The 18,173-nt window shown below is 51.5% G+C and overlaps 39 non-coding genes across 39 annotated transcripts; 12 read left to right on the top strand and 27 right to left on the bottom strand.

The window, feature by feature from the left end:
* Positions 1 to 236: 236 nt before the first annotated feature.
* Positions 237 to 308, top strand: trnad-guc (transfer RNA aspartic acid (anticodon GUC)). The gene has a single exon. It is a non-coding gene; the product is annotated as a tRNA-Asp (tRNA).
* Positions 309 to 623: 315 nt separating this feature from the next.
* Positions 624 to 696, bottom strand: trnav-cac (transfer RNA valine (anticodon CAC)). The gene has a single exon. It is a non-coding gene; the product is annotated as a tRNA-Val (tRNA).
* Positions 697 to 1,078: 382 nt separating this feature from the next.
* Positions 1,079 to 1,151, bottom strand: trnav-aac (transfer RNA valine (anticodon AAC)). The gene has a single exon. It is a non-coding gene; the product is annotated as a tRNA-Val (tRNA).
* A 424-nt stretch (positions 1,152 to 1,575) lies between these two features.
* On the top strand, positions 1,576 to 1,647 carry trnad-guc (transfer RNA aspartic acid (anticodon GUC)). The gene has a single exon. It is a non-coding gene; the product is annotated as a tRNA-Asp (tRNA).
* A 315-nt stretch (positions 1,648 to 1,962) lies between these two features.
* trnav-cac (transfer RNA valine (anticodon CAC)) lies at positions 1,963 to 2,035 on the bottom strand. Its single transcript has one exon. It is a non-coding gene; the product is annotated as a tRNA-Val (tRNA).
* Positions 2,036 to 2,417: 382 nt separating this feature from the next.
* trnav-aac (transfer RNA valine (anticodon AAC)) lies at positions 2,418 to 2,490 on the bottom strand. The gene has a single exon. It is a non-coding gene; the product is annotated as a tRNA-Val (tRNA).
* Positions 2,491 to 2,914: 424 nt separating this feature from the next.
* Positions 2,915 to 2,986, top strand: trnad-guc (transfer RNA aspartic acid (anticodon GUC)). The gene has a single exon. It is a non-coding gene; the product is annotated as a tRNA-Asp (tRNA).
* Positions 2,987 to 3,301: 315 nt separating this feature from the next.
* Positions 3,302 to 3,374, bottom strand: trnav-cac (transfer RNA valine (anticodon CAC)). Its single transcript has one exon. It is a non-coding gene; the product is annotated as a tRNA-Val (tRNA).
* A 382-nt stretch (positions 3,375 to 3,756) lies between these two features.
* On the bottom strand, positions 3,757 to 3,829 carry trnav-aac (transfer RNA valine (anticodon AAC)). The gene has a single exon. It is a non-coding gene; the product is annotated as a tRNA-Val (tRNA).
* A 424-nt stretch (positions 3,830 to 4,253) lies between these two features.
* trnad-guc (transfer RNA aspartic acid (anticodon GUC)) lies at positions 4,254 to 4,325 on the top strand. The gene has a single exon. It is a non-coding gene; the product is annotated as a tRNA-Asp (tRNA).
* Positions 4,326 to 4,640: 315 nt separating this feature from the next.
* On the bottom strand, positions 4,641 to 4,713 carry trnav-cac (transfer RNA valine (anticodon CAC)). The gene has a single exon. It is a non-coding gene; the product is annotated as a tRNA-Val (tRNA).
* A 382-nt stretch (positions 4,714 to 5,095) lies between these two features.
* trnav-aac (transfer RNA valine (anticodon AAC)) lies at positions 5,096 to 5,168 on the bottom strand. Its single transcript has one exon. It is a non-coding gene; the product is annotated as a tRNA-Val (tRNA).
* A 424-nt stretch (positions 5,169 to 5,592) lies between these two features.
* Positions 5,593 to 5,664, top strand: trnad-guc (transfer RNA aspartic acid (anticodon GUC)). The gene has a single exon. It is a non-coding gene; the product is annotated as a tRNA-Asp (tRNA).
* Positions 5,665 to 5,979: 315 nt separating this feature from the next.
* Positions 5,980 to 6,052, bottom strand: trnav-cac (transfer RNA valine (anticodon CAC)). Its single transcript has one exon. It is a non-coding gene; the product is annotated as a tRNA-Val (tRNA).
* A 382-nt stretch (positions 6,053 to 6,434) lies between these two features.
* trnav-aac (transfer RNA valine (anticodon AAC)) lies at positions 6,435 to 6,507 on the bottom strand. The gene has a single exon. It is a non-coding gene; the product is annotated as a tRNA-Val (tRNA).
* A 424-nt stretch (positions 6,508 to 6,931) lies between these two features.
* On the top strand, positions 6,932 to 7,003 carry trnad-guc (transfer RNA aspartic acid (anticodon GUC)). The gene has a single exon. It is a non-coding gene; the product is annotated as a tRNA-Asp (tRNA).
* Positions 7,004 to 7,318: 315 nt separating this feature from the next.
* Positions 7,319 to 7,391, bottom strand: trnav-cac (transfer RNA valine (anticodon CAC)). Its single transcript has one exon. It is a non-coding gene; the product is annotated as a tRNA-Val (tRNA).
* Positions 7,392 to 7,773: 382 nt separating this feature from the next.
* Positions 7,774 to 7,846, bottom strand: trnav-aac (transfer RNA valine (anticodon AAC)). Its single transcript has one exon. It is a non-coding gene; the product is annotated as a tRNA-Val (tRNA).
* An 812-nt stretch (positions 7,847 to 8,658) lies between these two features.
* Positions 8,659 to 8,731, bottom strand: trnav-cac (transfer RNA valine (anticodon CAC)). The gene has a single exon. It is a non-coding gene; the product is annotated as a tRNA-Val (tRNA).
* Positions 8,732 to 9,113: 382 nt separating this feature from the next.
* On the bottom strand, positions 9,114 to 9,186 carry trnav-aac (transfer RNA valine (anticodon AAC)). Its single transcript has one exon. It is a non-coding gene; the product is annotated as a tRNA-Val (tRNA).
* A 424-nt stretch (positions 9,187 to 9,610) lies between these two features.
* Positions 9,611 to 9,682, top strand: trnad-guc (transfer RNA aspartic acid (anticodon GUC)). Its single transcript has one exon. It is a non-coding gene; the product is annotated as a tRNA-Asp (tRNA).
* Positions 9,683 to 9,997: 315 nt separating this feature from the next.
* Positions 9,998 to 10,070, bottom strand: trnav-cac (transfer RNA valine (anticodon CAC)). The gene has a single exon. It is a non-coding gene; the product is annotated as a tRNA-Val (tRNA).
* Positions 10,071 to 10,452: 382 nt separating this feature from the next.
* trnav-aac (transfer RNA valine (anticodon AAC)) lies at positions 10,453 to 10,525 on the bottom strand. The gene has a single exon. It is a non-coding gene; the product is annotated as a tRNA-Val (tRNA).
* Positions 10,526 to 10,949: 424 nt separating this feature from the next.
* Positions 10,950 to 11,021, top strand: trnad-guc (transfer RNA aspartic acid (anticodon GUC)). Its single transcript has one exon. It is a non-coding gene; the product is annotated as a tRNA-Asp (tRNA).
* A 315-nt stretch (positions 11,022 to 11,336) lies between these two features.
* On the bottom strand, positions 11,337 to 11,409 carry trnav-cac (transfer RNA valine (anticodon CAC)). The gene has a single exon. It is a non-coding gene; the product is annotated as a tRNA-Val (tRNA).
* A 382-nt stretch (positions 11,410 to 11,791) lies between these two features.
* On the bottom strand, positions 11,792 to 11,864 carry trnav-aac (transfer RNA valine (anticodon AAC)). Its single transcript has one exon. It is a non-coding gene; the product is annotated as a tRNA-Val (tRNA).
* Positions 11,865 to 12,288: 424 nt separating this feature from the next.
* trnad-guc (transfer RNA aspartic acid (anticodon GUC)) lies at positions 12,289 to 12,360 on the top strand. The gene has a single exon. It is a non-coding gene; the product is annotated as a tRNA-Asp (tRNA).
* A 315-nt stretch (positions 12,361 to 12,675) lies between these two features.
* trnav-cac (transfer RNA valine (anticodon CAC)) lies at positions 12,676 to 12,748 on the bottom strand. Its single transcript has one exon. It is a non-coding gene; the product is annotated as a tRNA-Val (tRNA).
* Positions 12,749 to 13,130: 382 nt separating this feature from the next.
* On the bottom strand, positions 13,131 to 13,203 carry trnav-aac (transfer RNA valine (anticodon AAC)). The gene has a single exon. It is a non-coding gene; the product is annotated as a tRNA-Val (tRNA).
* Positions 13,204 to 14,015: 812 nt separating this feature from the next.
* Positions 14,016 to 14,088, bottom strand: trnav-cac (transfer RNA valine (anticodon CAC)). The gene has a single exon. It is a non-coding gene; the product is annotated as a tRNA-Val (tRNA).
* A 382-nt stretch (positions 14,089 to 14,470) lies between these two features.
* On the bottom strand, positions 14,471 to 14,543 carry trnav-aac (transfer RNA valine (anticodon AAC)). The gene has a single exon. It is a non-coding gene; the product is annotated as a tRNA-Val (tRNA).
* A 424-nt stretch (positions 14,544 to 14,967) lies between these two features.
* Positions 14,968 to 15,039, top strand: trnad-guc (transfer RNA aspartic acid (anticodon GUC)). Its single transcript has one exon. It is a non-coding gene; the product is annotated as a tRNA-Asp (tRNA).
* A 315-nt stretch (positions 15,040 to 15,354) lies between these two features.
* On the bottom strand, positions 15,355 to 15,427 carry trnav-cac (transfer RNA valine (anticodon CAC)). Its single transcript has one exon. It is a non-coding gene; the product is annotated as a tRNA-Val (tRNA).
* Positions 15,428 to 15,809: 382 nt separating this feature from the next.
* Positions 15,810 to 15,882, bottom strand: trnav-aac (transfer RNA valine (anticodon AAC)). The gene has a single exon. It is a non-coding gene; the product is annotated as a tRNA-Val (tRNA).
* Positions 15,883 to 16,306: 424 nt separating this feature from the next.
* On the top strand, positions 16,307 to 16,378 carry trnad-guc (transfer RNA aspartic acid (anticodon GUC)). Its single transcript has one exon. It is a non-coding gene; the product is annotated as a tRNA-Asp (tRNA).
* Positions 16,379 to 16,692: 314 nt separating this feature from the next.
* On the bottom strand, positions 16,693 to 16,765 carry trnav-cac (transfer RNA valine (anticodon CAC)). Its single transcript has one exon. It is a non-coding gene; the product is annotated as a tRNA-Val (tRNA).
* A 382-nt stretch (positions 16,766 to 17,147) lies between these two features.
* Positions 17,148 to 17,220, bottom strand: trnav-aac (transfer RNA valine (anticodon AAC)). Its single transcript has one exon. It is a non-coding gene; the product is annotated as a tRNA-Val (tRNA).
* Positions 17,221 to 17,644: 424 nt separating this feature from the next.
* Positions 17,645 to 17,716, top strand: trnad-guc (transfer RNA aspartic acid (anticodon GUC)). The gene has a single exon. It is a non-coding gene; the product is annotated as a tRNA-Asp (tRNA).
* A 315-nt stretch (positions 17,717 to 18,031) lies between these two features.
* trnav-cac (transfer RNA valine (anticodon CAC)) lies at positions 18,032 to 18,104 on the bottom strand. Its single transcript has one exon. It is a non-coding gene; the product is annotated as a tRNA-Val (tRNA).
* Positions 18,105 to 18,173: the final 69 nt, after the last annotated feature.

Here is an 18,173-nt window from a genome sequence, read left to right as displayed (position 1 = left end):
GCCATGAATGGACGGTCCTGCCACCCTTTGTCCTCACCCTCGACAGCTCAGGCTTGACATGCAAGTCCTGCTCTTGCCAGCTGCAGAAATTCCCTGAAAACTCTTCCATTGCGGGTTACATCAGCGAGGGGACGGAGGCTGAGCAAATGCTGACCTGCGCCTACCTGTAAATTCCCTGCCAATGCTGCAACAGTTCCCCGCACGCGACTCGCATGCCAAGAACCGCACTGCGCAAGTCCTCGTTAGTATAGTGGACAGTATCTCCGCCTGTCACGCGGAAGACCGGGGTTCGATTCCCCGACGGGGAGATTGACCTTTTCTGCCAGCCGCCCATTACTCGCCTGGAAAGACGGGAGTAAGAGGGCAGCATCGAGCGTCTTCCTTCTGTCCAAGGGAAGGCTAGACTAACCTAAACAAGCAGAAAAGAAAGTGGCACAAATACGCCAGGTATTTGCTCGCTACAGCCAAACCAAAGCTCGGGAACTCGGAAGTTGCCGTTCACCGTCTTCGTCGTCAACTTCTTTTCCACGGTGTACACGGTGCTACAGCTTGTGCGGTTTTCTGAGATAATGTCACCGAGTGCCTTTTCACCTCGAGACCCAAAAAAAGATGCGAGACACGCTTGTTTCCGCCCAGTTTCGAACTGGGGACCTTTCGCGTGTGAGGCGAACGTGATGACCACTACACTACGGAAACAGACAGCTGGCTGGAGACGGGCGTGCGATCCGCCGAGGGGGAGGTTAGCGCGTTCATCCGCCTGTTACTTGTTCGCCAAGAGAGACAAAAGCAATACAGCAGCATAGCTCATGCTCACCTCATACCTGCACCTGACAAGCAGACGAGTCAAGAAAATGGCTTTAGCAGGAAATGCGCCACATATTTGCTAGGTGAAGAGAAACAGAAACAGTAGGTGAAAGCGTGAAAACAATTGTGTGAGTGAAGTCGCTAGTTGACACGTACCGCCTTTGTTATCCAGGTCTCTTCAATTGTGTGCACAACGCTTCACTTTGTGCAGTAGTCTAAGAATGTCACCAAGTACCGTTTCATTTTAATCGTCAGACTAAAGAGCAACCAAACGTGTTTCCGCCCAGTTTCGAGCTGGGGACCTTTCGCGTGTTAGGCGAACGTGATAACCACTACACTACGGAAACTGACGCCAGAAAGGCTTTCACGCTCACGCTTGCTGCAATTCATCCGCTTGCTAAACTCCAAAGGTTTGGAATGCGGGATGATGAGTTAATTTTTGACATGGAGAGATGGGATGAGAAATTTTGGACTGGATTCAGCCACAGCTGCTGTGTCCTGGATTTGAGTGACAGTATGTTGTGGAGGCACATAAGCCATGAATGGACGGTCCTGCCACCCTTTGTCCTCACCCTCGACAGCTCAGGCTTGACATGCAAGTCCTGCTCTTGCCAGCTGCAGAAATTCCCTGAAAACTCTTCCATTGCGGGTTACATCAGCGAGGGGACGGAGGCTGAGCAAATGCTGACCTGCGCCTACCTGTAAATTCCCTGCCAATGCTGCAACAGTTCCCCCCACGCGACTCGCATGCCAAGAACCGCACTGCGCAAGTCCTCGTTAGTATAGTGGACAGTATCTCCGCCTGTCACGCGGAAGACCGGGGTTCGATTCCCCGACGGGGAGATTGACCTTTTCTGCCAGCCGCCCATTACTCGCCTGGAAAGACGGGAGTAAGAGGGCAGCATCGAGCGTCTTCCTTCTGTCCAAGGGAAGGCTAGACTAACCTAAACAAGCAGAAAAGAAAGTGGCACAAATACGCCAGGTATTTGCTCGCTACAGCCAAACCAAAGCTCGGGAACTCGGAAGTTGCCGTTCACCGTCTTCGTCGTCAACTTCTTTTCCACGGTGTACACGGTGCTACAGCTTGTGCGGTTTTCTGAGATAATGTCACCGAGTGCCTTTTCACCTCGAGACCCAAAAAAAGATGCGAGACACGCTTGTTTCCGCCCAGTTTCGAACTGGGGACCTTTCGCGTGTGAGGCGAACGTGATGACCACTACACTACGGAAACAGACAGCTGGCTGGAGACGGGCGTGCGATCCGCCGAGGGGGAGGTTAGCGCGTTCATCCGCCTGTTACTTGTTCGCCAAGAGAGACAAAAGCAATACAGCAGCATAGCTCATGCTCACCTCATACCTGCACCTGACAAGCAGACGAGTCAAGAAAATGGCTTTAGCAGGAAATGCGCCACATATTTGCTAGGTGAAGAGAAACAGAAACAGTAGGTGAAAGCGTGAAAACAATTGTGTGAGTGAAGTCGCTAGTTGACACGTACCGCCTTTGTTATCCAGGTCTCTTCAATTGTGTGCACAACGCTTCACTTTGTGCAGTAGTCTAAGAATGTCACCAAGTACCGTTTCATTTTAATCGTCAGACTAAAGAGCAACCAAACGTGTTTCCGCCCAGTTTCGAGCTGGGGACCTTTCGCGTGTTAGGCGAACGTGATAACCACTACACTACGGAAACTGACGCCAGAAAGGCTTTCACGCTCACGCTTGCCGCAATTCATCCGCTTGCTAAACTCCAAAGGTTTGGAATGCGGGATGATGAGTTAATTTTTGACATGGAGAGATGGGATGAGAAACTTTGGACTGGATTCAGCCACAGCTGCTGTGTCCTGGATTTGAGTGACAGTATGTTGTGGAGGCACATAAGCCATGAATGGACGGTCCTGCCACCCTTTGTCCTCACCCTCGACAGCTCAGGCTTGACATGCAAGTCCTGCTCTTGCCAGCTGCAGAAATTCCCTGAAAACTCTTCCATTGCGGGTTACATCAGCGAGGGGACGGAGGCTGAGCAAATGCTGACCTGCGCCTACCTGTAAATTCCCTGCCAATGCTGCAACAGTTCCCCCCACGCGACTCGCATGCCAAGAACCGCACTGCGCAAGTCCTCGTTAGTATAGTGGACAGTATCTCCGCCTGTCACGCGGAAGACCGGGGTTCGATTCCCCGACGGGGAGATTGACCTTTTCTGCCAGCCGCCCATTACTCGCCTGGAAAGACGGGAGTAAGAGGGCAGCATCGAGCGTCTTCCTTCTGTCCAAGGGAAGGCTAGACTAACCTAAACAAGCAGAAAAGAAAGTGGCACAAATACGCCAGGTATTTGCTCGCTACAGCCAAACCAAAGCTCGGGAACTCGGAAGTTGCCGTTCACCGTCTTCGTCGTCAACTTCTTTTCCACGGTGTACACGGTGCTACAGCTTGTGCGGTTTTCTGAGATAATGTCACCGAGTGCCTTTTCACCTCGAGACCCAAAAAAAGATGCGAGACACGCTTGTTTCCGCCCAGTTTCGAACTGGGGACCTTTCGCGTGTGAGGCGAACGTGATGACCACTACACTACGGAAACAGACAGCTGGCTGGAGACGGGCGTGCGATCCGCCGAGGGGGAGGTTAGCGCGTTCATCCGCCTGTTACTTGTTCGCCAAGAGAGACAAAAGCAATACAGCAGCATAGCTCATGCTCACCTCATACCTGCACCTGACAAGCAGACGAGTCAAGAAAATGGCTTTAGCCGGAAATGCGCCACATATTTGCTAGGTGAAGAGAAACAGAAACAGTAGGTGAAAGCGTGAAAACAATTGTGTGAGTGAAGTCGCTAGTTGACACGTACCGCCTTTGTTATCCAGGTCTCTTCAATTGTGTGCACAACGCTTCACTTTGTGCAGTAGTCTAAGAATGTCACCAAGTACCGTTTCATTTTAATCGTCAGACTAAAGAGCAACCAAATGTGTTTCCGCCCAGTTTCGAGCTGGGGACCTTTCGCGTGTTAGGCGAACGTGATAACCACTACACTACGGAAACTGACGCCAGAAAGGCTTTCACGCTCACGCTTGCCGCAATTCATCCGCTTGCTAAACTCCAAAGGTTTGGAATGCGGGATGATGAGTTAATTTTTGACATGGAGAGATGGGATGAGAAACTTTGGACTGGATTCAGCCACAGCTGCTGTGTCCTGGATTTGAGTGACAGTATGTTGTGGAGGCACATAAGCCATGAATGGACGGTCCTGCCACCCTTTGTCCTCACCCTCGACAGCTCAGGCTTGACATGCAAGTCCTGCTCTTGCCAGCTGCAGAAATTCCCTGAAAACTCTTCCATTGCGGGTTACATCAGCGAGGGGACGGAGGCTGAGCAAATGCTGACCTGCGCCTACCTGTAAATTCCCTGCCAATGCTGCAACAGTTCCCCGCACGCGACTCGCATGCCAAGAACCGCACTGCGCAAGTCCTCGTTAGTATAGTGGACAGTATCTCCGCCTGTCACGCGGAAGACCGGGGTTCGATTCCCCGACGGGGAGATTGACCTTTTCTGCCAGCCGCCCATTACTCGCCTGGAAAGACGGGAGTAAGAGGGCAGCATCGAGCGTCTTCCTTCTGTCCAAGGGAAGGCTAGACTAACCTAAACAAGCAGAAAAGAAAGTGGCACAAATACGCCAGGTATTTGCTCGCTACAGCCAAACCAAAGCTCGGGAACTCGGAAGTTGCCGTTCACCGTCTTCGTCGTCAACTTCTTTTCCACGGTGTACACGGTGCTACAGCTTGTGCGGTTTTCTGAGATAATGTCACCGAGTGCCTTTTCACCTCGAGACCCAAAAAAAGATGCGAGACACGCTTGTTTCCGCCCAGTTTCGAACTGGGGACCTTTCGCGTGTGAGGCGAACGTGATGACCACTACACTACGGAAACAGACAGCTGGCTGGAGACGGGCGTGCGATCCGCCGAGGGGGAGGTTAGCGCGTTCATCCGCCTGTTACTTGTTCGCCAAGAGAGACAAAAGCAATACAGCAGCATAGCTCATGCTCACCTCATACCTGCACCTGACAAGCAGACGAGTCAAGAAAATGGCTTTAGCAGGAAATGCGCCACATATTTGCTAGGTGAAGAGAAACAGAAACAGTAGGTGAAAGCGTGAAAACAATTGTGTGAGTGAAGTCGCTAGTTGACACGTACCGCCTTTGTTATCCAGGTCTCTTCAATTGTGTGCACAACGCTTCACTTTGTGCAGTAGTCTAAGAATGTCACCAAGTACCGTTTCATTTTAATCGTCAGACTAAAGAGCAACCAAACGTGTTTCCGCCCAGTTTCGAGCTGGGGACCTTTCGCGTGTTAGGCGAACGTGATAACCACTACACTACGGAAACTGACGCCAGAAAGGCTTTCACGCTCACGCTTGCTGCAATTCATCCGCTTGCTAAACTCCAAAGGTTTGGAATGCGGGATGATGAGTTAATTTTTGACATGGAGAGATGGGATGAGAAATTTTGGACTGGATTCAGCCACAGCTGCTGTGTCCTGGATTTGAGTGACAGTATGTTGTGGAGGCACATAAGCCATGAATGGACGGTCCTGCCACCCTTTGTCCTCACCCTCGACAGCTCAGGCTTGACATGCAAGTCCTGCTCTTGCCAGCTGCAGAAATTCCCTGAAAACTCTTCCATTGCGGGTTACATCAGCGAGGGGACGGAGGCTGAGCAAATGCTGACCTGCGCCTACCTGTAAATTCCCTGCCAATGCTGCAACAGTTCCCCCCACGCGACTCGCATGCCAAGAACCGCACTGCGCAAGTCCTCGTTAGTATAGTGGACAGTATCTCCGCCTGTCACGCGGAAGACCGGGGTTCGATTCCCCGACGGGGAGATTGACCTTTTCTGCCAGCCGCCCATTACTCGCCTGGAAAGACGGGAGTAAGAGGGCAGCATCGAGCGTCTTCCTTCTGTCCAAGGGAAGGCTAGACTAACCTAAACAAGCAGAAAAGAAAGTGGCACAAATACGCCAGGTATTTGCTCGCTACAGCCAAACCAAAGCTCGGGAACTCGGAAGTTGCTGTTCACCGTCTTCGTCGTCAACTTCTTTTCCACGGTGTACACGGTGCTACAGCTTGTGCGGTTTTCTGAGATAATGTCACCGAGTGCCTTTTCACCTCGAGACCCAAAAAAAGATGCGAGACACGCTTGTTTCCGCCCAGTTTCGAACTGGGGACCTTTCGCGTGTGAGGCGAACGTGATGACCACTACACTACGGAAACAGACAGCTGGCTGGAGACGGGCGTGCGATCCGCCGAGGGGGAGGTTAGCGCGTTCATCCGCCTGTTACTTGTTCGCCAAGAGAGACAAAAGCAATACAGCAGCATAGCTCATGCTCACCTCATACCTGCACCTGACAAGCAGACGAGTCAAGAAAATGGCTTTAGCAGGAAATGCGCCACATATTTGCTAGGTGAAGAGAAACAGAAACAGTAGGTGAAAGCGTGAAAACAATTGTGTGAGTGAAGTCGCTAGTTGACACGTACCGCCTTTGTTATCCAGGTCTCTTCAATTGTGTGCACAACGCTTCACTTTGTGCAGTAGTCTAAGAATGTCACCAAGTACCGTTTCATTTTAATCGTCAGACTAAAGAGCAACCAAACGTGTTTCCGCCCAGTTTCGAGCTGGGGACCTTTCGCGTGTTAGGCGAACGTGATAACCACTACACTACGGAAACTGACGCCAGAAAGGCTTTCACGCTCACGCTTGCCGCAATTCATCCGCTTGCTAAACTCCAAAGGTTTGGAATGCGGGATGATGAGTTAATTTTTGACATGGAGAGATGGGATGAGAAACTTTGGACTGGATTCAGCCACAGCTGCTGTGTCCTGGATTTGAGTGACAGTATGTTGTGGAGGCACATAAGCCATGAATGGACGGTCCTGCCACCCTTTGTCCTCACCCTCGACAGCTCAGGCTTGACATGCAAGTCCTGCTCTTGCCAGCTGCAGAAATTCCCTGAAAACTCTTCCATTGCGGGTTACATCAGCGAGGGGACGGAGGCTGAGCAAATGCTGACCTGTGCCTACCTGTAAATTCCCTGCCAATGCTGCAACAGTTCCCCCCACGCGACTCGCATGCCAAGAACCGCACTGCGCAAGTCCTCGTTAGTATAGTGGACAGTATCTCCGCCTGTCACGCGGAAGACCGGGGTTCGATTCCCCGACGGGGAGATTGACCTTTTCTGCCAGCCGCCCATTACTCGCCTGGAAAGACGGGAGTAAGAGGGCAGCATCGAGCGTCTTCCTTCTGTCCAAGGGAAGGCTAGACTAACCTAAACAAGCAGAAAAGAAAGTGGCACAAATACGCCAGGTATTTGCTCGCTACAGCCAAACCAAAGCTCGGGAACTCGGAAGTTGCCGTTCACCGTCTTCGTCGTCAACTTCTTTTCCACGGTGTACACGGTGCTACAGCTTGTGCGGTTTTCTGAGATAATGTCACCGAGTGCCTTTTCACCTCGAGACCCAAAAAAAGATGCGAGACACGCTTGTTTCCGCCCAGTTTCGAACTGGGGACCTTTCGCGTGTGAGGCGAACGTGATGACCACTACACTACGGAAACAGACAGCTGGCTGGAGACGGGCGTGCGATCCGCCGAGGGGGAGGTTAGCGCGTTCATCCGCCTGTTACTTGTTCGCCAAGAGAGACAAAAGCAATACAGCAGCATAGCTCATGCTCACCTCATACCTGCACCTGACAAGCAGACGAGTCAAGAAAATGGCTTTAGCAGGAAATGCGCCACATATTTGCTAGGTGAAGAGAAACAGAAACAGTAGGTGAAAGCGTGAAAACAATTGTGTGAGTGAAGTCGCTAGTTGACACGTACCGCCTTTGTTATCCAGGTCTCTTCAATTGTGTGCACAACGCTTCACTTTGTGCAGTAGTCTAAGAATGTCACCAAGTACCGTTTCATTTTAATCGTCAGACTAAAGAGCAACCAAACGTGTTTCCGCCCAGTTTCGAGCTGGGGACCTTTCGCGTGTTAGGCGAACGTGATAACCACTACACTACGGAAACTGACGCCAGAAAGGCTTTCACGCTCACGCTTGCCGCAATTCATCCGCTTGCTAAACTCCAAAGGTTTGGAATGCGGGATGATGAGTTAATTTTTGACATGGAGAGATGGGATGAGAAACTTTGGACTGGATTCAGCCACAGCTGCTGTGTCCTGGATTTGAGTGACAGTATGTTGTGGAGGCACATAAGCCATGAATGGACGGTCCTGCCACCCTTTGTCCTCACCCTCGACAGCTCAGGCTTGACATGCAAGTCCTGCTCTTGCCAGCTGCAGAAATTCCCTGAAAACTCTTCCATTGCGGGTTACATCAGCGAGGGGACGGAGGCTGAGCAAATGCTGACCTGCGCCTACCTGTAAATTCCCTGCCAATGCTGCAACAGTTCCCCCCACGCGACTCGCATGCCAAGAACCGCACTGCGCAAGTCCTCGTTAGTATAGTGGACAGTATCTCCGCCTGTCACGCGGAAGACCGGGGTTTCTATTCCCCGACGGGGAGATTGACCTTTTCTGCCAGCCGCCCATTACTCGCCTGGAAAGACGGGAGTAAGAGGGCAGCATCGAGCGTCTTCCTTCTGTCCAAGGGAAGGCTAGACTAACCTAAACAAGCAGAAAAGAAAGTGGCACAAATACGCCAGGTATTTGCTCGCTACAGCCAAACCAAAGCTCGGGAACTCGGAAGTTGCCGTTCACCGTCTTCGTCGTCAACTTCTTTTCCACGGTGTACACGGTGCTACAGCTTGTGCGGTTTTCTGAGATAATGTCACCGAGTGCCTTTTCACCTCGAGACCCAAAAAAAGATGCGAGACACGCTTGTTTCCGCCCAGTTTCGAACTGGGGACCTTTCGCGTGTGAGGCGAACGTGATGACCACTACACTACGGAAACAGACAGCTGGCTGGAGACGGGCGTGCGATCCGCCGAGGGGGAGGTTAGCGCGTTCATCCGCCTGTTACTTGTTCGCCAAGAGAGACAAAAGCAATACAGCAGCATAGCTCATGCTCACCTCATACCTGCACCTGACAAGCAGACGAGTCAAGAAAATGGCTTTAGCAGGAAATGCGCCACATATTTGCTAGGTGAAGAGAAACAGAAACAGTAGGTGAAAGCGTGAAAACAATTGTGTGAGTGAAGTCGCTAGTTGACACGTACCGCCTTTGTTATCCAGGTCTCTTCAATTGTGTGCACAACGCTTCACTTTGTGCAGTAGTCTAAGAATGTCACCAAGTACCGTTTCATTTTAATCGTCAGACTAAAGAGCAACCAAACGTGTTTCCGCCCAGTTTCGAGCTGGGGACCTTTCGCGTGTTAGGCGAACGTGATAACCACTACACTACGGAAACTGACGCCAGAAAGGCTTTCACGCTCACGCTTGCCGCAATTCATCCGCTTGCTAAACTCCAAAGGTTTGGAATGCGGGATGATGAGTTAATTTTTGACATGGAGAGATGGGATGAGAAACTTTGGACTGGATTCAGCCACAGCTGCTGTGTCCTGGATTTGAGTGACAGTATGTTGTGGAGGCACATAAGCCATGAATGGACGGTCCTGCCACCCTTTGTCCTCACCCTCGACAGCTCAGGCTTGACATGCAAGTCCTGCTCTTGCCAGCTGCAGAAATTCCCTGAAAACTCTTCCATTGCGGGTTACATCAGCGAGGGGACGGAGGCTGAGCAAATGCTGACCTGCGCCTACCTGTAAATTCCCTGCCAATGCTGCAACAGTTCCCCCCACGCGACTCGCATGCCAAGAACCGCACTGCGCAAGTCCTCGTTAGTATAGTGGACAGTATCTCCGCCTGTCACGCGGAAGACCGGGGTTCGATTCCCCGACGGGGAGATTGACCTTTTCTGCCAGCCGCCCATTACTCGCCTGGAAAGACGGGAGTAAGAGGGCAGCATCGAGCGTCTTCCTTCTGTCCAAGGGAAGGCTAGACTAACCTAAACAAGCAGAAAAGAAAGTGGCACAAATACGCCAGGTATTTGCTCGCTACAGCCAAACCAAAGCTCGGGAACTCGGAAGTTGCCGTTCACCGTCTTCGTCGTCAACTTCTTTTCCACGGTGTACACGGTGCTACAGCTTGTGCGGTTTTCTGAGATAATGTCACCGAGTGCCTTTTCACCTCGAGACCCAAAAAAAGATGCGAGACACGCTTGTTTCCGCCCAGTTTCGAACTGGGGACCTTTCGCGTGTGAGGCGAACGTGATGACCACTACACTACGGAAACAGACAGCTGGCTGGAGACGGGCGTGCGATCCGCCGAGGGGGAGGTTAGCGCGTTCATCCGCCTGTTACTTGTTCGCCAAGAGAGACAAAAGCAATACAGCAGCATAGCTCATGCTCACCTCATACCTGCACCTGACAAGCAGACGAGTCAAGAAAATGGCTTTAGCAGGAAATGCGCCACATATTTGCTAGGTGAAGAGAAACAGAAACAGTAGGTGAAAGCGTGAAAACAATTGTGTGAGTGAAGTCGCTAGTTGACACGTACCGCCTTTGTTATCCAGGTCTCTTCAATTGTGTGCACAACGCTTCACTTTGTGCAGTAGTCTAAGAATGTCACCAAGTACCGTTTCATTTTAATCGTCAGACTAAAGAGCAACCAAACGTGTTTCCGCCCAGTTTCGAGCTGGGGACCTTTCGCGTGTTAGGCGAACGTGATAACCACTACACTACGGAAACTGACGCCAGAAAGGCTTTCACGCTCACGCTTGCCGCAATTCATCCGCTTGCTAAACTCCAAAGGTTTGGAATGCGGGATGATGAGTTAATTTTTGACATGGAGAGATGGGATGAGAAATTTTGGACTGGATTCAGCCACAGCTGCTGTGTCCTGGATTTGAGTGACAGTATGTTGTGGAGGCACATAAGCCATGAATGGACGGTCCTGCCACCCTTTGTCCTCACCCTCGACAGCTCAGGCTTGACATGCAAGTCCTGCTCTTGCCAGCTGCAGAAATTCCCTGAAAACTCTTCCATTGCGGGTTACATCAGCGAGGGGACGGAGGCTGAGCAAATGCTGACCTGCGCCTACCTGTAAATTCCCTGCCAATGCTGCAACAGTTCCCCCCACGCGACTCGCATGCCAAGAACCGCACTGCGCAAGTCCTCGTTAGTATAGTGGACAGTATCTCCGCCTGTCACGCGGAAGACCGGGGTTCGATTCCCCGACGGGGAGATTGACCTTTTCTGCCAGCCGCCCATTACTCGCCTGGAAAGACGGGAGTAAGAGGGCAGCATCGAGCGTCTTCCTTCTGTCCAAGGGAAGGCTAGACTAACCTAAACAAGCAGAAAAGAAAGTGGCACAAATACGCCAGGTATTTGCTCGCTACAGCCAAACCAAAGCTCGGGAACTCGGAAGTTGCTGTTCACCGTCTTCGTCGTCAACTTCTTTTCCACGGTGTACACGGTGCTACAGCTTGTGCGGTTTTCTGAGATAATGTCACCGAGTGCCTTTTCACCTCGAGACCCAAAAAAAGATGCGAGACACGCTTGTTTCCGCCCAGTTTCGAACTGGGGACCTTTCGCGTGTGAGGCGAACGTGATGACCACTACACTACGGAAACAGACAGCTGGCTGGAGACGGGCGTGCGATCCGCCGAGGGGGAGGTTAGCGCGTTCATCCGCCTGTTACTTGTTCGCCAAGAGAGACAAAAGCAATACAGCAGCATAGCTCATGCTCACCTCATACCTGCACCTGACAAGCAGACGAGTCAAGAAAATGGCTTTAGCAGGAAATGCGCCACATATTTGCTAGGTGAAGAGAAACAGAAACAGTAGGTGAAAGCGTGAAAACAATTGTGTGAGTGAAGTCGCTAGTTGACACGTACCGCCTTTGTTATCCAGGTCTCTTCAATTGTGTGCACAACGCTTCACTTTGTGCAGTAGTCTAAGAATGTCACCAAGTACCGTTTCATTTTAATCGTCAGACTAAAGAGCAACCAAACGTGTTTCCGCCCAGTTTCGAGCTGGGGACCTTTCGCGTGTTAGGCGAACGTGATAACCACTACACTACGGAAACTGACGCCAGAAAGGCTTTCACGCTCACGCTTGCCGCAATTCATCCGCTTGCTAAACTCCAAAGGTTTGGAATGCGGGATGATGAGTTAATTTTTGACATGGAGAGATGGGATGAGAAACTTTGGACTGGATTCAGCCACAGCTGCTGTGTCCTGGATTTGAGTGACAGTATGTTGTGGAGGCACATAAGCCATGAATGGACGGTCCTGCCACCCTTTGTCCTCACCCTCGACAGCTCAGGCTTGACATGCAAGTCCTGCTCTTGCCAGCTGCAGAAATTCCCTGAAAACTCTTCCATTGCGGGTTACATCAGCGAGGGGACGGAGGCTGAGCAAATGCTGACCTGTGCCTACCTGTAAATTCCCTGCCAATGCTGCAACAGTTCCCCCCACGCGACTCGCATGCCAAGAACCGCACTGCGCAAGTCCTCGTTAGTATAGTGGACAGTATCTCCGCCTGTCACGCGGAAGACCGGGGTTCGATTCCCCGACGGGGAGATTGACCTTTTCTGCCAGCCGCCCATTACTCGCCTGGAAAGACGGGAGTAAGAGGGCAGCATCGAGCGTCTTCCTTCTGTCCAAGGGAAGGCTAGACTAACCTAAACAAGCAGAAAAGAAAGTGGCACAAATACGCCAGGTATTTGCTCGCTACAGCCAAACCAAAGCTCGGGAACTCGCAAGTTGCCGTTCACCGTCTTCGTCGTCAACTTCTTTTCCACGGTGTACACGGTGCTACAGCTTGTGCGGTTTTCTGAGATAATGTCACCGAGTGCCTTTTCACCTCGAGACCCAAAAAAAGATGCGAGACACGCTTGTTTCCGCCCAGTTTCGAACTGGGGACCTTTCGCGTGTGAGGCGAACGTGATGACCACTACACTACGGAAACAGACAGCTGGCTGGAGACGGGCGTGCGATCCGCCGAGGGGGAGGTTAGCGCGTTCATCCGCCTGTTACTTGTTCGCCAAGAGAGACAAAAGCAATACAGCAGCATAGCTCATGCTCACCTCATACCTGCACCTGACAAGCAGACGAGTCAAGAAAATGGCTTTAGCAGGAAATGCGCCACATATTTGCTAGGTGAAGAGAAACAGAAACAGTAGGTGAAAGCGTGAAAACAATTGTGTGAGTGAAGTCGCTAGTTGACACGTACCGCCTTTGTTATCCAGGTCTCTTCAATTGTGTGCACAACGCTTCACTTTGTGCAGTAGTCTAAGAATGTCACCAAGTACCGTTTCATTTTAATCGTCAGACTAAAGAGCAACCAAACGTGTTTCCGCCCAGTTTCGAGCTGGGGACCTTTCGCGTGTTAGGCGAACGTGATAACCACTACACTACGGAAACTGACGCCAGAAAGGCTTTCACGCTCACGCTTGCCGCAATTCATCCGCTTGCTAAACTCCAAAGGTTTGGAATGCGGGATGATGAGTTAATTTTTGACATGGAGAGATGGGATGAGAAACTTTGGACTGGATTCAGCCACAGCTGCTGTGTCCTGGATTTGAGTGACAGTATGTTGTGGAGGCACATAAGCCATGAATGGACGGTCCTGCCACCCTTTGTCCTCACCCTCGACAGCTCAGGCTTGACATGCAAGTCCTGCTCTTGCCAGCTGCAGAAATTCCCTGAAAACTCTTCCATTGCGGGTTACATCAGCGAGGGGACGGAGGCTGAGCAAATGCTGACCTGCGCCTACCTGTAAATTCCCTGCCAATGCTGCAACAGTTCCCCCCACGCGACTCGCATGCCAAGAACCGCACTGCGCAAGTCCTCGTTAGTATAGTGGACAGTATCTCCGCCTGTCACGCGGAAGACCGGGGTTTCTATTCCCCGACGGGGAGATTGACCTTTTCTGCCAGCCGCCCATTACTCGCCTGGAAAGACGGGAGTAAGAGGGCAGCATCGAGCGTCTTCCTTCTGTCCAAGGGAAGGCTAGACTAACCTAAACAAGCAGAAAAGAAAGTGGCACAAATACGCCAGGTATTTGCTCGCTACAGCCAAACCAAAGCTCGGGAACTCGGAAGTTGCCGTTCACCGTCTTCGTCGTCAACTTCTTTTCCACGGTGTACACGGTGCTACAGCTTGTGCGGTTTTCTGAGATAATGTCACCGAGTGCCTTTTCACCTCGAGACCCAAAAAAAGATGCGAGACACGCTTGTTTCCGCCCAGTTTCGAACTGGGGACCTTTCGCGTGTGAGGCGAACGTGATGACCACTACACTACGGAAACAGACAGCTGGCTGGAGACGGGCGTGCGATCCGCCGAGGGGGAGGTTAGCGCGTTCATCCGCCTGTTACTTGTTCGCCAAGAGAGACAAAAGCAATACAGCAGCATAGCTCATGCTCACCTCATACCTGCACCTGACAAGCAGACGAGTCAAGAAAATGGCTTTAGCAGGAAATGCGCCACATATTTGCTAGGTGAAGAGAAACAGAAACAGTAGGTGAAAGCGTGAAAACAATTGTGTGAGTGAAGTCGCTAGTTGACACGTACCGCCTTTGTTATCCAGGTCTCTTCAATTGTGTGCACAACGCTTCACTTTGTGCAGTAGTCTAAGAATGTCACCAAGTACCGTTTCATTTTAATCGTCAGACTAAAGAGCAACCAAACGTGTTTCCGCCCAGTTTCGAGCTGGGGACCTTTCGCGTGTTAGGCGAACGTGATAACCACTACACTACGGAAACTGACGCCAGAAAGGCTTTCACGCTCACGCTTGCCGCAATTCATCCGCTTGCTAAACTCCAAAGGTTTGGAATGCGGGATGATGAGTTAATTTTTGACATGGAGAGATGGGATGAGAAACTTTGGACTGGATTCAGCCACAGCTGCTGTGTCCTGGATTTGAGTGACAGTATGTTGTGGAGGCACATAAGCCATGAATGGACGGTCCTGCCACCCTTTGTCCTCACCCTCGACAGCTCAGGCTTGACATGCAAGTCCTGCTCTTGCCAGCTGCAGAAATTCCCTGAAAACTCTTCCATTGCGGGTTACATCAGCGAGGGGACGGAGGCTGAGCAAATGCTGACCTGCGCCTACCTGTAAATTCCCTGCCAATGCTGCAACAGTTCCCCCCACGCGACTCGCATGCCAAGAACCGCACTGCGCAAGTCCTCGTTAGTATAGTGGACAGTATCTCCGCCTGTCACGCGGAAGACCGGGGTTCGATTCCCCGACGGGGAGATTGACCTTTTCTGCCAGCCGCCCATTACTCGCCTGGAAAGACGGGAGTAAGAGGGCAGCATCGAGCGTCTTCCTTCTGTCCAAGGGAAGGCTAGACTAACCTAAACAAGCAGAAAAGAAAGTGGCACAAATACGCCAGGTATTTGCTCGCTACAGCCAAACCAAAGCTCGGGAACTCGGAAGTTGCCGTTCACCGTCTTCGTCGTCAACTTCTTTTCCACGGTGTACACGGTGCTACAGCTTGTGCGGTTTTCTGAGATAATGTCACCGAGTGCCTTTTCACCTCGAGACCCAAAAAAAGATGCGAGACACGCTTGTTTCCGCCCAGTTTCGAACTGGGGACCTTTCGCGTGTGAGGCGAACGTGATGACCACTACACTACGGAAACAGACAGCTGGCTGGAGACGGGCGTGCGATCCGCCGAGGGGGAGGTTAGCGCGTTCATCCGCCTGTTACTTGTTCGCCAAGAGAGACAAAAGCAATACAGCAGCATAGCTCATGCTCACCTCATACCTGCACCTGACAAGCAGACGAGTCAAGAAAATGGCTTTAGCAGGAAATGCGCCACATATTTGCTAGGTGAAGAGAAACAGAAACAGTAGGTGAAAGCGTGAAAACAATTGTGTGAGTGAAGTCGCTAGTTGACACGTACCGCCTTTGTTATCCAGGTCTCTTCAATTGTGTGCACAACGCTTCACTTTGTGCAGTAGTCTAAGAATGTCACCAAGTACCGTTTCATTTTAATCGTCAGACTAAAGAGCAACCAAACGTGTTTCCGCCCAGTTTCGAGCTGGGGACCTTTCGCGTGTTAGGCGAACGTGATAACCACTACACTACGGAAACTGACGCCAGAAAGGCTTTCACGCTCACGCTTGCCGCAATTCATCCGCTTGCTAAACTCCAAAGGTTTGGAATGCGGGATGATGAGTTAATTTTTGACATGGAGAGATGGGATGAGAAATTTTGGACTGGATTCAGCCACAGCTGCTGTGTCCTGGATTTGAGTGACAGTATGTTGTGGAGGCACATAAGCCATGAATGGACGGTCCTGCCACCCTTTGTCCTCACCCTCGACAGCTCAGGCTTGACATGCAAGTCCTGCTCTTGCCAGCTGCAGAAATTCCCTGAAAACTCTTCCATTGCGGGTTACATCAGCGAGGGGACGGAGGCTGAGCAAATGCTGACCTGCGCCTACCTGTAAATTCCCTGCCAATGCTGCAACAGTTCCCCCCACGCGACTCGCATGCCAAGAACCGCACTGCGCAAGTCCTCGTTAGTATAGTGGACAGTATCTCCGCCTGTCACGCGGAAGACCGGGGTTCGATTCCCCGACGGGGAGATTGACCTTTTCTGCCAGCTGCCCATTACTCGCCTGGAAAGACGGGAGTAAGAGGGCAGCATCGAGCGTCTTCCTTCTGTCCAAGGGAAGGCTAGACTAACCAAACAAGCAGAAAAGAAAGTGGCACAAATACGCCAGGTATTTGCTCGCTACAGCCAAACCAAAGCTCGGGAACTCGGAAGTTGCCGTTCACCGTCTTCGTCGTCAACTTCTTTTCCACAGTGTACACGGTGCTACAGCTTGTGCGGTTTTCTGAGATAATGTCACCGAGTGCCTTTTCACCTCGAGACCCAAAAAAAGATGCGAGACACGCTTGTTTCCGCCCAGTTTCGAACTGGGGACCTTTCGCGTGTGAGGCGAACGTGATGACCACTACACTACGGAAACAGACAGCTGGCTGGAGACGGGCGTGCGATCCGCCGAGGGGGAGGTTAGCACGTTCATCCGCCTGTTACTTGTTCGCCAAGAGAGACAAAAGCAATACAGCAGCATAGCTCATGCTCACCTCATACCTGCACCTGACAAGCAGACGAGTCAAGAAAATGGCTTTAGCAGGAAATGCGCCACATATTTGCTAGGTGAAGAGAAACAGAAACAGTAGGTGAAAGCGTGAAAACAATTGTGTGAGTGAAGTCGCTAGTTGACACGTACCGCCTTTGTTATCCAGGTCTCTTCAATTGTGTGCACAACGCTTCACTTTGTGCAGTAGTCTAAGAATGTCACCAAGTACCGTTTCATTTTAATCGTCAGACTAAAGAGCAACCAAACGTGTTTCCGCCCAGTTTCGAGCTGGGGACCTTTCGCGTGTTAGGCGAACGTGATAACCACTACACTACGGAAACTGACGCCAGAAAGGCTTTCACGCTCACGCTTGCCGCAATTCATCCGCTTGCTAAACTCCAAAGGTTTGGAATGCGGGATGATGAGTTAATTTTTGACATGGAGAGATGGGATGAGAAACTTTGGACTGGATTCAGCCACAGCTGCTGTGTCCTGGATTTGAGTGACAGTATGTTGTGGAGGCACATAAGCCATGAATGGACGGTCCTGCCACCCTTTGTCCTCACCCTCGACAGCTCAGGCTTGACATGCAAGTCCTGCTCTTGCCAGCTGCAGAAATTCCCTGAAAACTCTTCCATTGCGGGTTACATCAGCGAGGGGACGGAGGCTGAGCAAATGCTGACCTGCGCCTACCTGTAAATTCCCTGCCAATGCTGCAACAGTTCCCCCCACGCGACTCGCATGCCAAGAACTGCACTGCGCAAGTCCTCGTTAGTATAGTGGACAGTATCTCCGCCTGTCACGCGGAAGACCGGGGTTCGATTCCCCGACGGGGAGATTGACCTTTTCTGCCAGCCGCCCATTACTCGCCTGGAAAGACGGGAGTAAGAGGGCAGCATGGAGCGTCTTCCTTCTGTCCAAGGGAAGGCTAGACTAACCTAAACAAGCAGAAAAGAAAGTGGCACAAATACGCCAGGTATTTGCTCGCTACAGCCAAACCAAAGCTCGGGAACTCGGAAGTTGCCGTTCACCGTCTTCGTCGTCAACTTCTTTTCCACGGTGTACACGGTGCTACAGCTTGTGCGGTTTTCTGAGATAATGTCACCGAGTGCCTTTTCACCTCGAGACCCAAAAAAAGATGCGAGACACGCTTGTTTCCGCCCAGTTTCGAACTGGGGACCTTTCGCGTGTGAGGCGAACGTGATGACCACTACACTACGGAAACAGACAGCTGGCTGGAGACGGGCGTGCGATCCGCCGAGGGGGAGGTTAGCGCGTTCATCCGCCTGTTACT

This window comes from Pempheris klunzingeri, chromosome 2 (genome assembly GCF_042242105.1).
Source record: "Pempheris klunzingeri isolate RE-2024b chromosome 2, fPemKlu1.hap1, whole genome shotgun sequence".
Classification (NCBI taxonomy): Eukaryota; Metazoa; Chordata; class Actinopteri; order Acropomatiformes; family Pempheridae; genus Pempheris; species Pempheris klunzingeri.
The sequence above is the reverse complement of the archived record's forward strand: the minus strand, read 5'-3'. Positions and strand labels throughout refer to the sequence as shown.